This window comes from Pinus tabuliformis, chromosome 7 (genome assembly GCF_031772625.1).
Source record: "Pinus tabuliformis cultivar Carrire ecotype Pingquan chromosome 7, CPIR1, whole genome shotgun sequence".
NCBI lineage: Eukaryota > Viridiplantae > Streptophyta > Pinopsida > Pinales > Pinaceae > Pinus > Pinus tabuliformis.
The window spans coordinates 918,263,927-918,282,071 of NC_142293.1; positions in this window are offsets into that span (position 1 = coordinate 918,263,927).

Sequence of the window (18,145 nt, forward strand, 5' to 3'; positions counted from 1 at the left end):
TATTAATTTTTATTTGTTAATATAAATACTATTTTATTATTTTTAAATCTAACATTACATGACAACATCTCCCCATACTAAGCTGTAGAGCATCTCTCGACACATTCAAAATTAATTTAAAGTCATTTCCTTTCTAATAATATCTTTATAATGTCTTTTAAATTTCCCTATAAAAAATTATTTTTATAACATCTTTTAAATGATGTATATCAAAAAATTAAAAATAAGTTCAAATGTTTTTTTCAACTATTTATAATTTTTTTTTGCTATTCAGAGGAATTGACAACTAGGTTAGTCTCGTACTTGTGTGACACGAGTTGATTTTTGTCACTACCACTATACCTCTGGGGCCTACGACTTGGCCTCCTCTCTGTAGACTGGATCATGACTAGAATATTAAACCTTAGATCTCTTGGTTAGCACGATTTCACATCACTTCAATCACCAATTGAACTATCTCATAAATCCGTCTATTTATTATTAAAAAATTACTTAAATAACTTATTTTAAATATTATTACCATTTTTAATATACTTTTATTTAAATACTTTTTCAAAAGGAAGTGTGATTCAAATTCTCTATATTATATTATTAATATGATTTTTCACATTTATTTTTTATTCTCATTATTATATGCACACTTTTTCAAAATGAGGTGCGAATAAAATTCTCTATATTATTAAAAGGACCTAATTCACGAGACTTCCTTTTTACGGGACTTTTCTTTTGTAATATCTAATCCATTGATCTTTATTAATTAAAAAAAAACAAAAATACAACTTATATTCTGTAAGGCATAGTGCTGGATAAGTCAATAGATCAAAATGCGACCATCAACAAAAGCTCAAAGATAACCACACTATAGAAGAGTGTTTTGGTGGTGGTTATAGTCCAAACATAAAGAAAAAAGACTACGAAGAGAACCAACAACAATTTGGTGACTATTGACATTGATCATACATAAACCATGAGAAAGAAGAAAAAACACATGCTAAATTTTTACTACGAAAATGTAAAACCTTAAAAATCACGTCTGACATGATAATAAATGGCAGTAATTTAATGATCTACTATAATTACCAAACGATCTGGCGAAGAACTTGCACTGGCCATGTTGATAGGAGGAAAATTTATCATTGCTTCTTCCTTGTGTGGTGTATTAGAGTGACTGTCTAAATCTAAGATAATATACTATTCAACTTTGTTCAAGAAGAAAACTATGTCATCCATGTCATAATGTAGATCCCTCAATATCCTTTTAACTCTTCTTAACCCGCAGAGAGTTTCTAGTTATTGAATTTTTTTTATCTCGAAGCACCATGTGGAGCAAGTTTTCAATTTGCCTATGTGTTGAAATGGAATGCATGAAATGCAATTTTCTCTTTCAAAATTTTCCTAGGACTGGTACCCATTTTGTTTCATCAGAACCAATTTTAGAGTCGGAGAAATACATTCATTCCCTAAATTATCTAGCCTCGAGGGTGCTAATTTCTTTACACACCTCCATGGGAATATCGTCAAAAATATTTACTACTGACTCCCAACCAAATAGATGTTTCTGCATGGAGGAATTCATTCCCTAAATTATCTAGCCTTGAGGGTGCTATTTTTTTTACGCACCTCCATGGGAATATTGTCAAAAAAATTTGCTACCAACTCCCAACCAACCAAATAGACTTTTCTGCGTGGAGGAAGACGCCCCTAGTTTACCATCCCTTCAACTTATCAAACACTAACTTGAAGCCATGTTAGACCCGTACCTAGAAGTAGTCTTGAGAAAAATTCTAGATAACCCACAAAACCAAACAAAATTCCCGACTAAGAGAGATATAGTGTCTATAGGACCAAATATGCAATGCATTTTGATAGAGGGTTTAAGGTGTGCTGCTAGGGATACAAAAGGGATATCGTCAAGGAACCCCCATAAAACCAAACAAAATGCCCGACTAAGAGAGATATAGTGTCTATAGGACCAAATATGCAATGCATTTTGATAGAGGGTTTAAGGTGTGCTGCTAGGGATACAACAGGGATATCGTCAAGGAACCCCCATAAAACTAGCTACAGATTTGAGCAATTATCGAGATCGTTGTCGAGCAAGGAAAATAGATATGTTAACCTATATGAATTCAATAATGTGCAACAAAAAGTTCCACTATAATCAAAATTAAAACCAGATAGAGAAAGACCCACAGTACCATACTCCCACAACTAAAATTAGATAGTTAAAAGATATACTAGAGGGTTCATTAGATTTAGGGTCAACAAGAGAGAGCGCCACCACCAGCTCAAACACCAGACTCGTCGAAGAATTATGGAAGAAACAAACAAAGAACATTGATTAACTACACTTGACCCTGTCAAACCCACCGTTAATTGGCATGTTGGAATAACCTTATGGCCACATGACCAACTCAAACATGACCCAAAAAAAAACTACGACCACACAACTAGTTTTAGGCTTCGTGATCCATAGTGAAGGTGTTAGAAATACTTGCAAATACATACAGACTAACCCTCAACCATTTAAACACAACGACACTAGAGAATATGGGATGTTAATTGATCTGAATCGAACAAGAAAGATAACAAGGAAAAAATATAGGCATAGCTCCAACATATAACCTACATGTGCAGAGACTATCATTTACCACCTTGAAAAATCTTCAGCTGTTCGCCACCCTGAGGTACCATTCAAACCGTTATATAAGCAGACATTCCCTATACTGCCTTTACCAAGCAAAGAAACGAGTTGAGGCATTGTCCCAGACAAATTCTAGGTGGGATGTTTCACCCATCGTTCCGCCATCCCAAGGACCCTCATCATGGGAGGATCATTAATATCACGCGATTGACTATTAGAAAGGATCGAGAGAAAATCCAAACTTGCTAATGTTTACACCCCCATTCCTGCTAGGGAGGAGAAGAAGGAATGTCTCGACCAGTTAATGCTTCCAGCTTCGCTCACGCTCGCCCATGGGAAATTAATTTTAGGACCCAAACATTCTACAAGGCATCACATATCACAAAGTTGCACCACGCGTTGGACATCAAACGCCAAGTGGAGGCAATGGATTGTTCTCCGAGATACACCCCACTCAACCATACATCTCATTTGAATGGTGTTCATTGCCGTAGGGGTAGAATTTTCGCTAGAGAACAAGAACTCGTGTTATGCTGGAAAATTATTTCCGGTAGGTCACCAAAAATTATTTCCGGTAGGTCACCAAATGGTTTCACTAAATTAAAGTGAGGTGAGAAAAAATAAAAATAATAAATTCTCTATCAAATTCTCTATATTATGAAAGGGCTCAATTGATGTGATTCTATTCTCTATATTATGAAATGGCCCAATTTATGTGATTCTATGGAAAAAGGGAAAATAAATATAGGTAATAATGTTTATAAAGGTATTGAATCATGTTGAATAAAATTAAAAAGTATTGAATTAAGTAGTTTATATATATATTATTTTTATTTATTTTTAAGTTTAACAATTTTATTGATCCATCAAAAATGAATTACATCATATTACAAAAATCAATTTTCCTCTAATCACACATCATAATATAACACTTTCTTTTCCTAGATTTAGGCTCTAGGATTATACATTGTTTTGTCTTTCTTGTCTTTCCTCTTCTGAACATCTATCCAACCCTAGGGATTGTATGAGACATTCATTTCCTTTCTTTGAGATGTGTTCATTACTGAGTGCTTCAACATATTTTTAGGCTCCTTGTCGCCATTTGAGTGGTCTGATTCATGGGTATGTTTTTTCCCACTCTTTTTAGATGCCAAAATTATGGTTGAATTTTGTGTTGCACTAATTGAGAGGTGAGCTTCCTCCCTTGATGGTTGAGATGGCATATCATGAGTATGAGCTAGGTATGCAGGAGCAATGTTGGCATTAGGAGTCTTCTGATTCTAAGAATTACACGATCTGTGAACCACAATAGACTTAGAACCCTTGGGTCCTTTTAGATCTTCCCATCCACAATTTTTCTCCTTGGATTCAGGGTGTGAAGAGGTGCCTTGTGAATATGTGCAAACATTCTATAGGTGTCTGGGTCGTTGTCAAGATATACAACAAAAAGTTGTATTTTAACAATCCACCGGTTGAGAATAAACGTTATTTCCCCATTTAAGGAGGATTTTATCCGACAATCCTTTACTGAGGTCCATTTAACACATATGAAAATAAATGTGTGAATTTATTTTTTAATAATTTCTATGTCAATTTTGATGAAGCGACCTAACAAATTTCCCAAATATTCTAAGATAGCTGGATGTGTCAGATGGATGGGAAAATTGGGAAACCTCACCCATATTGGAGTTGTCAAATTTGACATAGATAGAGGATTAAAATCTGAAAACCAGGGTTGAAGGGAGAGAACATATCGACCCCAAAACTAGGGTCCCTAATAAAAAACCTTCTATCAGTCTTTTAACTTGTGAAAAATAACAACAAAAATTATTTTGAGCAAAAATATACCACAACATCCGGAGACCAATTCTGGTGAACCCGCTCCTTGAGAGCCGATGATGAAGGCCAAAAACCATTGAAATGAAAAATAATCACTTTTTGTTCATAATTTGTAGCTATGAAACTACATCCCATATTTTTCACATCAAGAGATGAGGTTTTAGCTAACTGCTCCACCACAAATGTAGATCTAGAGAGATCTTTAGGGTTTGGAAAAGGAAGCCCTAATTTTAGAACATCTTTAAACGATCTTGGTGTGGCTGAGGTGGATGTGCCTCCCTCTTTTGCTCCACCTCTAATTATTTCTATTGTGTATATCATGACATCCTTGGTAATGCCATATTTGCTGAGGGGCTTCTAATCCTGAAGTTGTCGCCCTTCATGAATGAGACGAAAACATTCATGAGGAATGTGCATCTTCTCATGTAATCTTTTCACAAGCGAGAAAAAAAATCTGAGTTGAAAACCTGCGAATAAAAGGATTCCTCTGAGATTGGTTTCACCAAGATAAAGAAAGACTCCAGATCTAAGCTCTATATCGTTGCAAACCCTGCATTTCCAAACATTCCATAAATGACCATTCTTGAAACCCTGATATCTATCGACATAAATACAATAAATAAATTTAAAAGAAATACTAATATTTATGAAGTTATTGAATCAAGTAGTTGGTTCGAATAAAAAAAGACAAATAAAATAATCAAATTTATAATGTATAACCTCAAAATCCAGAAGCGTTTTATAACGTATAACCTCAAAATTAAAAGCAACACACCCTATCTTATTCTCCTTATAGAAGTGGGTCTTTCCCCTCTCGAGAGCCTAGCTATGACTAGGCTTCTGTTGTACAAGCACAAACTCAATAACATAGGAGACCATAGACTTCCTAAGCTAGCTTTAAATTCCAACCAAAACCACCTAAGGTTCAAACGAGGTTGGTATAAAGACAACAGGGCCTGGTTAAACCATTGGGAGATCGACGAGAATGTTGCATTACAAAACATTAACAACATTAAAAATATTGTTACTTCTAAGTTCAAAGAAAAAAAGTGGTGTGAGAAATCGTTAGCAGCTAAAAGAAAATTAAGATATTATAAGGAGGTCATCAACCCCACCCTAAAAGTCAAAAGTATCTCTTTGTTTTATCTAGCTCAAAGAAGAAAATTAATATAGCCAAGGTTAGAATGAACTCTCATGAGCTCCATAGTGAAACAGGTCATTGGGCAGTTCCTAAAACACCATGCATGGAAATGTTTTGCCATCTTTGTGAGAATACAAACATCGAGGATGAAAATCACTTCCTCTTAGAGTGCCCTGCGTACAACCACATTAGATCTCAGTTTCAAAATCTTTGTTGCAATACTGACCTTCCTAGCCTTTTACGTTGTCAAAATTATAGTGAGCTCGGGAGGCTTCTCTCCAAACTTTTTGAGCATAGGAATAAAACCTTAAATCAAACTAAATAATTTGTTTCTTTAGGTCCGATAGACCAAAGTTTGATCTCAATGAACATCAACCACCACCACCACCATCATCATAATAAATATGGATAATAATTATAAAAATATTTGATTAAATAATTTGTTAAATCAATGTTAAAAAATAAATATAAAACATAAAAAATTGATTATTTATTATTTATATATACTTTGTAAAACATTTTATAAATTAATTATTGAACACTTTTTTTCATTTATGAACATGAATAGTATAAAATACAAATTTGTGAGTACAATTTTTTTAAGATCGATATACATTACATGTTCAGGTTCTCTAAGTACCAGTTCCAATATCAGTATAGATATAACCAATATAGATCCATCTTAACCATTGTTATAATAAACTTCTTTTGGAAAAGTATGCAAGACTTGAAAAAACAATTGCACTCAAGATCCTCCCCTCTCTCTCTCTGTATATATATATATATATATATATAAACTTCTTTTAGTGTGCAAGACTTGAATACAAAATTTCTCTCTCTCTCTCTATATATATATATATATATATATATATAATTGTTGAGCTAATGCTCTACAATCTAGTATGAGGGAGATGCTTTCCCTTAATGTAAAATTAGAAAAAATAATAATACACACATTAACAAATTAAAATAGGAGTAGTCTACGGAGGCGGAGGAATTGCCCGGATGACCAAAAGTGGTTGGAATCCGGGCAAAAGTATTTCAAAAAATCTTGTAGAGGCAGTGTTTGAATCATGTTTTTGGTAGTGGAAATGGATTCAGTACCATCAAAAATGCCTAGGGCACCTAAAATTTTGAAGTTTAACAATTGAAACTTAGATTTACAAAAATCCTTGCCGGATTTTCTCAAAATATGACCAGAATTTCCATAACTTTCAGGGCAAAAATGCAATCTCGTTAGACTACGGCATTAAAATATAGTAATAACAAAAAAAATCAATGTGCCCATAAATAAAATACTTCAATGCCAAATAAAGTAATAACAAGTCATATATATATATATATATATATATATATATATATATATCTATATCTATATCTATATCTATATCTATATCTATATCTATATCATATATATATATATATATATATATATATATATTAACATGAAGGAGATATATAATATTTCACTACTTAATATGGTGTTGATATGCAATTTTTTATTATTATTATTGATATTATATGGTGTAATTTGTTCTATGTTTAGTTGATATGTAATATTTAAATAAAAATATATTAATAACAAAAAATATATTTTAATGTGAATTATAAATAAAATATTTCAATATTCATATTAAATAACATAATTTTATATCAATTTTATATAGAAAAAATTAAAGTAATTTAAATTATTTTTTTTCTTATATTTGATAACATTTAAAAAGCATTAATAAAAAAAAGGACTTTATGTGGTTATAAACCGACCTAGATCCATCTTAACTCTAAATCTACCAAAAATAGATAGGGATCAAATCTCTTTTCACTTTAAAAGATGTTTGCACCTTAAGAGATTTGATCCCTCTGAGAGCTTGGTAGATTAGGAGTTAAGGAGTTAAGATAGAGCTAGGCTAATTTGATTATTAATTATAATTTTAAATATAATTATAATTTTATTAATTTATATATTTTTTATTTTTATTCTTATTTTCATTTTTTTATAACATTGACCAATCCTCCTTATGATGTTTACCTTTCAAAAATAAATATTTAAACTAATTTTCAAACATTTGATTGGACCATAACTTGAAGGTCTTATTGCAACTTTTGCATAGGATAATTCCATGTTGATAACTGCTTCATATTTTATGTCATAATTTATTAATATGGTTGCAACATTCATGCATATGGTTGAAATATTCATTCATTATTTTTAGATATTTGTGTAGTGGTTTTGTATTCTTAAGCTTTGAAGGAAATAAATAACATATTTACCATAGCTACTTACCACCATAATTAAAAAAAGTCTTTTGCATAAAAATGGATAGGAATAAGATGTAGATAAATATATTTACTAGGAGTTACTTCTCACTATTATTTATGTTTTCTTCATGTTGTAGAAAAATTGTAAATGTATAGACCTACTAGTGGTTACTACCCACCAAAATTTATTCAAGTCCATGTGCCTAAGCAAGCAATTAATTTATCCACTTTACATCTCAATTTATTAGTTCCTCATAAAGCAAGACTACTACCCACCAAAAATTCTTCAAGTCCATGTGCCTAAGCAAACAATTAATTTATCCACTTCACATCTCAATTTATTAGTTCCTCCTAAAGCAAGACTATATGATTCCATTGGACTAAGCTGCCATGAACACTTGTTTCTTTAATAGGTTCTTTCTAATTTAAGGTATGAGGGACATTTGTAATTCCTTCAATGTTTAATATGGAGTTGATATGCAACATTTAAAAAAATATTAATAACATAAATATTTAGTAGTCTAACTAATAGACTAAATGACCCTCTTCCTGACACTTTATACTAATAGAGAAAATGACTCTTTTTCTAGTCAATTTTGTGGAAAATCCGGTAGAGATTTTTAGGAATTATAATTTTAAATTGTTTAATATGCAAAATTCTAGTTCCTCGGGAGCTTTTTAGGGTGTTGAATTTATTTATGCATCCACAAGTGCATTTTAAATAACAAGAAATCACAATTTTGCTGGAAATTGTATTTGGAAAAAAAACCATTTCATCTATTAGTTAGACTACACTTATGTGTGTGTGTGTTTGCATGTAACATTTAAAAAAATATTAATAACAAATATATATGCGTGTGTGAGGGGGTTCATGGACCCTGGAGATCGGTATGTCCACAAAATATTTGTACCAGGTAGATCCACCCAAAGGGATCACTTCCTAACGACTCAACCACAGAACTTGATTCGAAGAATGTCAAGAGAATTGAACCCATGACCTCTCAATAACAAAGGTGCCTTAACAATGAGGACTCGACCAATTAATATAACCCTCAAAGCTTATTTTCTATGCAGTTCATAGACTCCGGAGATCGGTGAGCTCTATGTCTACGAAATATTTGTACAAGGTAGATCCATCAAAAGTGATCACTTCTTGTCGGCTCAACCACAGAGCCTAACCCCAACACTATCGAGAGAATTGAACCTGTGACTTCTCAATAGCAAAGGTCCTTTAACGATCAAAACTCAACCAATTAAGCTAACTATATATATGTGGGGAGATAGATTATATCCTATTGATATACATGCTTTCTTCTTCTAAATAAGAGGGAACATGTATCAAGATTTTGATATGGAGAATGTGAATTATAAATAAAATATAACTATGTACATAATATGTAAGACAAGTGGAATTTTTTTTAATAGCTAAGACATTTTATTATTGTTTTGCTCAAAACCAACATAGATCCATCCAGATTTTCTAAAATGAGAATGATCAAATCTATTGAGGTGGAAACATTTCTTCAAGTTTTGCACTCAACAATATATTTGGATCTTGAGAGTTTTGATCTCTTTCCGAGCTTGGTAGATCTGGAGTTAAGATGAATCTATCCTGGTATATACATAGTTGAGATTGAAATGTTTTACCTAATATAAATGTTAGAATATTTAATTTATGAATGATATTGTGCACATTATTTTTTTTTGTTATTAGTATATTTTTTAATATAAACCCAATATTACTTAATCATATTTATTGTTTTTTTGGTAATGAACATTGAATTTTTCTATTCTCAATAATATATTTTAAATACCACATATGAATTATTATTAGGAATAAAATGAATTAAACATCTATTTTATAATATCTTTTAAATCCTACATATTACTTTTTATTAGGAATTAAATGAAACATCTTTTTTGTTACTCTTATTAAGAAGCAATTGGAATTTTTTACTTTCAATTGCTTTTATTATTATGTCCATACATATATATGATTTTTATAATGGATATATTTTTTTGTGTTTTCTTTTTTTACTTTTCATTAATTTATCTCTTTTTAAAATTGACATAAAATCATGTTGTTTCACATGGACGTTGAAATATTTTATTTATGGCCGAGAGGAAGTGTGAGTACAATTATAATACTGTTAAAAACTATCCAAACATGTATACTAATTTTTCTTTGTTATTATAGTTGACATTGTTTTTATTTATTTATTTATAAAATATTTTATTTTTATTTTAAAATAGGCACGTGTCAAAATCTAGGTTAAGCAGTGAAGGAATTATACTAGGTTGTAGAATGGACCTTTTGGGGGCAATAACCAATTGAACAAGCACAGTGGAAATTTGTATTTTTTATTATATTCTACATTGTTTTTCTTTTTTACCAGATGAACAAAAAATTGGGTCAGTCTCATATTCGCTTGACACAAGTTGATTTTGACCACTACCACTATAACTCTTAGGTGAAACAACATAATATTGTTAAAAACTATCTAAACATGTATATTAGTTTTTCTTTGTTATTATAGTTGACATTGTTTTTATTTATTTATTTATAGAATATTTTATCTTTATTTTATAAGAGACACGTGTCAAAATCCAGGTTGAGCAGTGAAGGAATTATATTAGGTTGTAGAATGGACCTTTTGGGGGCAATAACCAATTGAACAAGCACACTGGAAATTTGTATTTTTTATTATAGACTACATTGTTTTTCTTTTTTACTAGATGAATAAAAAATTGGGTCAGTCTCATATTCGCTTGACACAAGTCGATTATGACCACTACCACTATAACTCTTAGGTGAAACAACCATCCTACCCCCATCATGGGGACTACAGGTAAAATCTAGGGATTTGAACCTAGAATGTCATGGTACATAATACTTCAATTTCATGGCCATTTCCACTTGAGATGCCCTCGAGGGGCTAGTCTACATTGTTTTTTTATTTAGAGAACATTTATTTTTATTTTAAAAAATACACATGTCAACTCGTGGTCCCTCAGTATTTGAAATTGTAACCTCTTACCAGGAAGAACATGCTCTTAACCATTATAAATATATTATATTAGATATATTATTTATAGTTTCATTTTAAATATTAATAATGTCATAAAGTAAAAAGGTAATGGCCTTCGTTTTAATTTATAAATTATGTGATGTGGATGTTTTTTTTCTGTGAAGTAGATGATTTGTATTATCTTCAAACCAAGAATTGCATTCTATGTCCTTGAATTATGACATGGTTGGTCAATGGGAAAGGCTAACCATATCGAAAATTTTAATCTTTTCAAAAGGGTGGAAGACAAGAGTGTGCATATAGAATCAAAATCCAAAATACATATGCTAAACACAAGAGCTCCTATGCCATTACAAAACTAAGAAGTATAGGACTAAAACATAAAAACTAAGAACATGAGACCAATATTCAAATTAAGAGGAAGTATTTGAATCTTTGGCTTCAATAGGTATGGGCTCCTTATTGTTGCTCGAAGAGTAACCACAATAAAGAGGAATGCCCATATGTTTCTCAATGTGCCCTAACCAATGATCCAATGCTATCATTTATCACTGCATGTGATCCAAAGAGAGGAGGATGCCCTCTCCCCTTTCGTTTTTGTCCACCAAGACCTTGCCAAGAAGGAACTTGAGGTGCTAGTAAATGTCCATCATTTACATATTTTGATTATGCCTTCCCCGTGTGTGCTCAACATTAGAAACCCAATCCACAACTTCTATCAGTACTTCCGTGCATGTGAGGGTACAAATTTGATTATCCAATTCTCATTCCACTTGAGCAGGCTCCTCTTGGATAGGTTAAGGAGTGAGCACCTAAAATCGTACAACCAAACTTTACACCCTTGCACTTGAGTGCACCGTCATTTCCCTCGTTCCTTGTAGTAAGTTGCCCCACGATGGACCCAAGCTCTCTGACATGGCATACTATCTGTGTTGAGTAAGAGACAGACCCAAGTGAGTCAAAGGTTCCCCAAGGTTTGATATGGAATTAAGAGAGAAAAGTGTGCTTATGAGGGACACAACCCCCATGGGGATACCTATCAGATAAAATAAGTCAAGAAACCTTCTTTATATAACATAGAATGGTAGACTTGAGATGGGGAAGAGATTGATAAATTCCAAATCCCTCACTTGGGCCAGTAAAATCAGCTAACACCAGACCAATGATTATCAGAAAACAAAGAACTTGCATAGAAATAGTAAATTAGAACCTAAATTGTTGGATGTTGAAACTATTTGCAAGAAGAATATTAAACCCCTTTCGGTGAGACTTCCAATGTGGAGTATGATTAGATGATGTTTTTCCAAGGCTCAACTAGGGCTTAAGAGTGATCCATAGCCATTTTCCAAAAATGACAGAGGCCATGAGGATGAAAGACACAACCATCTCTTGTTGGTTTTCCTAGCAAGACCGCCCTAGACTAGTGTTTGAACAAATGGGAGACTATAATAAAAATATATTAACCTACTTTAGGAATATCAACATCACCTCCATGAAGGGGATAAATAAGGTGCTTCTACCATAAGTTAATTGTCGGAGTCTTGAACCCATACACATGGTTTAAAGAAAGAAACTGAACAAAATGTTGTTGAGCTAGTGGTGCTTAATAAAATTTTGAGCTATGAGCTATTGTAATCATCCTTCACTCGGAGGGCATAATACCCTAGAGAACAGTGAAAATCCATCTGTTTGTCATATAATTCATTGAGTAACTAGAGATGCGAGTGAAGTGATGCATGGTACTAAATGTGGGGCAATGGAATGGAAGGCTCCCTTGTACCTTTTGCTTGCAAAACATAAAAAACTATTATGGGAGTGTGCTACCATGTCCCCTAGGAATTTGACCCAGCGGGATGGTGGAAACCCATCCCCCACCCTTTCTCGGTCAGAGCATCCCATTCGGGGTATGTTATGTGGATGTTTGTATGGTGAGTATTTTAGGATTATTTTTATAAGTTTTTTTTTGTTTTTTTCTTTAATACTATTTTGTCTTGAATTAATAAAGACTTGAAGTATAAATTAAAATTGCTTTTGCTTGGGTAAGAGCTCGTCTTCCTCTGACATAATGTGATATTCCCACTTAACAATACTTCTAAGGGGAAATAGCAATTTTGTCTTATTTTGCATTTACACTTAGGAAAAGTGGGTTATGGAGCCCCATTTAAGTTTTGGAGCAAAGGAAAGGCCCAAGTTAGGAAAAAAGGCAGAAAATCAAAATGTTAGTGGAATTTGTGGACCACTCATGGAGAAATACGACCTCCCATTGGAAATAACCACTCCTTTGAGGGAAAAAAATGGGGAGTTCGATGGGTGGGCCTGACATGGGAAATTGGGAGGCACAATGACAAAAGAAGGAGGCACTCATTTTGGGCATTTTTGATCATTTGAGCATTCACCTAGATTAGCACACTTGAATTGGAGGCCAAGTCTGCATGTGTTGTTGAGCACAAGAGATTTTTAGGTGTGAATCTCACCCCTTTCTTCGATGGACTTCGAGTGCTAGCCCTAGGAGGGAATTCCCATAATTTTCAGATCGGTCTAGGAGCATTGTAGTGGGAGTGTGGAGAAGTTTCAGCAGTGACTCCACAACTCATTTTCTTGCCACACGTGGGACTCAAGGAGAGAAGGAATTTTGGGCTAAGATTTAAGGGGGAGTTCGGGAAGGATTTGCGCTAAATATTTCAGCCATTTTGGGGACACTCAGTAGAAAAATTTACAGGTGGTTCGAAATACCCAACAGTGGGAGGAGCTAGGGGAAATTGTGCCAAAATTCAACATTTGGTCAATTCCTTTGTGGGTTATTGGAGGAGAGCCCAGGGTTAATTTCCTAGAATTTTTTGAGCACTGGAGGAGGCCCTAGCAACCATTTCTTGTAGCCAGTAGTTCAATTTTCTGGGGAGATCAACGCAAAGCCATAGAGAGATCAACCAAAAACATTTAAGGACTTGTCTTCATCACTTGGGCTTTGCTAGCTTGCCTTGAGCAAGCCCAGGTGCACAGTTTCCAAACACCAGATTGTAACCCCATGATTTTGTAATAAAATGGCTCAGAACAACGCAATTTTTGGCTCAATATATGGTGTATAATTTGTGTGTGAATTTCATGTGTGTTTTTGCTATGTTTTCTTTGTTCATCATTGTATATTTCCATTAGAAATATTACATTGGTATCATAGCTCATAGTCTTGGCTTAGCTTGTGGAAACAACATCGGTCTATGACACCAAAAGACCAACAAAACATGACTTACCGGCGGTAGAGGTATGGGAGCAGAGTAAGTTAATTACAAATTACCCCATATCCAGTGATAGTTGATCTGGAAGGCTAAGCATGGGAGATAATGAGGGAGACAAAATGAGTAAAGAGAAGGAGTTTTCCCAACACCTTCTCAAGGTCGTTCAAGATTTGTCTAAGGGTATTAAGGAGTTGAGGCAGCGAACTTACAACAACAACAAGGGCAAAGGGATTCAAGGGGAATTCCAATTTGGCTAGGGCTCCAACACTTCGCATCACCATGGAGTTCATGGACTCAATGCACCCTTCATTCCCAATACACCACCCATGCCCACTATCCCCATATTTCTAACATTCAGTGCTGGAGGGCCACAAGGGTAAAAGGAGATGCCCATTGGGGACTATTTTGTGGAGCATCAGTCTTATGGGCCCAACTTTAGAGAGGCCATTACCTTCAAATAATTTTTTCATTTGAAGGGTAATAACAAAGGAAAAGGGCAAGGTGGAGGAAGCTACACACATGGAATCGATTTGCAACGCACCATGGGGAGATTATTCCTACTGACTTTTGATGTTTGTCCAAGAGTTCAGCGAAAGCATGGGTTTAGAAGTTAGATGTCTACCTCAAAGTCAACGAGATTACGGAGGGGGAGGTAATTAAGATTTCCATATTTCATTTAGAGGGAGAATCCCACGAATGGTGGTTCCATGGGTTAACCACAATGGGGCATGCAGGGATTACAATCTATGAGGATTTCACTAGGAGGGCGTTGGAGTGTTTTGAGAGGAGAGACCTAGAAGAGCATTTTTGGGAGTTGACAAGGCTTAAGTAGATGGGCAGTGTTGAGGCCTACATATCTAAGTTTCTAAGGTTGTCAATGATGGTGCCTGACCTATCAGAGGCCAGGAGGGTTTTCATGTTTGTAGAGGGGCTAATAGAGGCACTGAGGGGATTGGTGAAGTCCAACAGGCCCACCACATTTCAGGATATAGTTGAGAGAGGATGAGACTTGCAGGATGCTCTACCCAGGACCAGAGTGCCAGTACCACCCAGATAGGGGTTCTAGCAGAGGGGGAGAGACACTAGGGCTCCACCACTGAAAGCCAACCAGGGGCGAGGAAAGTTGGATGAGGAGACCCAGAGATATATCTAAAGGAGGAAGCTATGCTTCACTTGTAAGGAACCATGGGAACTAGGCCATAGATGCATAACGGGCAAGGCCCACTACATTGAGGTCCACTTTGACAGTGGCCAGGAGGATGATGTAGAGTTGGAGGTAAGTGGAGATGATATCATGGCACACGTGGAGAGGGGACCACCACCACTGCCACCGCCCGAGGGAGCCTCTTTCACACCATCAAGAGGGGTCCTTGTGTTCTTACGTGGGGTACCTAAGTTTTTGACTTTGAGGATCAGAGGCACGGTGCAGGGTAATGTGTCTTAGTTTTGGTGGACAGTGGGGCCACCCACAACTTCATTTATGTACAGATGGTGCAGATGAGAGGGATCACAGTTGAGGGGTTCGAGGGGACCACGTTATGTTCTCGCTCTTACAGTCACCATGGGAAACTATTCAGTCACAAATCATTTCTTCATGGTGGATGTACCAAACACCAATGTGGTGATGGGTGTATAGTGTCTCTATTCTCTTGGTTGGGTCACTACTGATTGGAGGAAGTTGGAGATGGAATTTACAGGGCCAGATGGCAACTTGGTTGTCCATAGGGGCATGCACTCTAACCCACCATAGACTGTTTCCGCACACAGGATGGAGGCTGACCTGAGGCATGGTGACATTGAGTGGGCAGTGGAGTTGAGGATTTTTTAGGCTAGGGGTCAGCCCAGGCCACCACACACTAATGTACAGGCTATCTTAGACAGGTAACCGGTGGTGTTTGGAGACATACTGCCAGGGTAGCGACCTAATCGGGGATTTAAGCACACAGTTGAGTTAGAGACAAGGGTACAAGCTGTGATTACCTCCCCGTACAAACATCCCAAGGCTTATAGGGATGAAATTAAGAGGGCCATTCATGAGTTGATGGATGCGCTGAGAGGGGCTAAGTTCTTATCCAAGATTGACTTGCGTTCGGGGTAGACCTAGATTAGAGTGAGGGGTCAGGACGTCCCTAAGACAACTTTCAAGTGTCAGTATGGGCACTTCGAGTTCTTGGTTATGCCCTTTGGGCTAACCAACACACCTGCTACTGTCTAGTCTTGCATGAACCACACGTTTCGTGGGAAGTTACAGAAACTTGTGTTGGTGTTCTTCGATGATATTTTGATCTATAGCAAGACCTGGGAGGAGTAATTGCAACACTTGGAGATGATGTTGTGTATTTTGGAGGAGCATCAGTTTTACACCAAGTTGTCCAAGTGTGAGTTTAGATTGATGAAGATGATATATTTGGGGCATATCATTGGGGAGGATGGCATGAGAGTGCATGAGGAGAAGATTAGGCCATCCGGGATTGGCTAGTGCCCTAGAATGTGATAGAGATGAGGGGTTTCGTGGGTATCTGTACCTACTACAGAAAGTTCGTGAAGGGCTTCTCTCAGTTAGAAACTTCCCTCACTATTTTGACAAAGAAGAGGGCATTTGAGTGGACATATGAGGCACAAGAGGCTTTTGAGCACCTCAAACAAATTATGAGCATTTTTTCGATGTTGGCACTTCTAGATTTCTCACAACCCTTTGTACTTGAGTGTGACTCATCAGGGGAGGGTATATGAGTAGTCTTGATGCATGGGAAAACCCGATAGCTTTCAAGAGTTGGAAGCTACTACCCAATGAGAGGTTGTACTCCATTTACGACAAAGAGATGATAACCATCATGTATACGCTAGCCAAGTTCATGCAGTACTTGGTGGGAAACAATTTCGGGGTGAAGACAGACCACAATAGCCTCATATTCTTCTTGGAGTAGAAGTAGCTATAGGAGAGGAAATATAAATGGGTGAGAAAGCTGCAGGAATACGAATTTGACATTGAGTATGTCAAGGGTAAACACAATGTGGTAGCTGATGCATTGTAGAGGAGGTCGACCACCATCTCATCGATGAGAATCACACCTTATTAGAGGGTGTAGTTGCTAGTGGAGTATTCCAAGGACCAATTATCATGTGAGGTCCTTAATGGTGCAGTGACATATGACCCGTATAGGGTGATGAATGAGGTGATTTACTTTTAGGACCAAATTTATTCATTGCCCAACTCCCAGTTGAGGGAGAAGATCATGCAGGTTTCCCATGATTCACCATTATTAGGGCATCAAGGGTTTATCAAGACATACAGGACAATGAGGGAGCACTTTGCATGGAGGGGTCTTAAGGATGATGTTCTGAGGCACGTCCGGGAGTGTGATATGTAACAAAGGAACAAGGGAGGATAGACACACCCTGCTGGGTTTCTACAACCTCCTCCTATCCCTGAGAGGAAATGGGAGAGCATCTTGATGGATTTTATTATTGGGTTGCCTAGAGTTTAGGGCAAGGACTGCATATATGTGGTGGTAGATATATTGATGAAATTTTCCCACTTATTCGTTATTTCAGCCCGGTCCTCTTCATCACAGGTGGCTAAACTATTTTTCAGGGAGGTGTTTCAGCTTCATGGTATTCCCAAGACCATTGTCAGTGATCAAGATAATAGGTTCATGGGGGGATTTTGGCAGGGATTGTTTCGACTGGTGGGCACGGAGCTCACCCCGAGTACTAGTTACCAACCCTAGACTGATGGGCAGATGAAGATTGTAAACAAATGGCTGGAGGGCTACCTACGCAACTATGTGACGGGCCATTAATGTGCATGGATACGGCGGTTACATTTCAGCAAATACTCCTACAACACAAAGCACCACATGTCCATAGGTATGTCCCCATTCAGATATTTGTACGGTTATGATGCATTATCTTTTGTTGATGTGATTTTTGGAGATAGCAAGGCCACTATGGTCAAGGATTGGATTCATGAGAGCCAGGATATTTTGCGAGCTCTCAA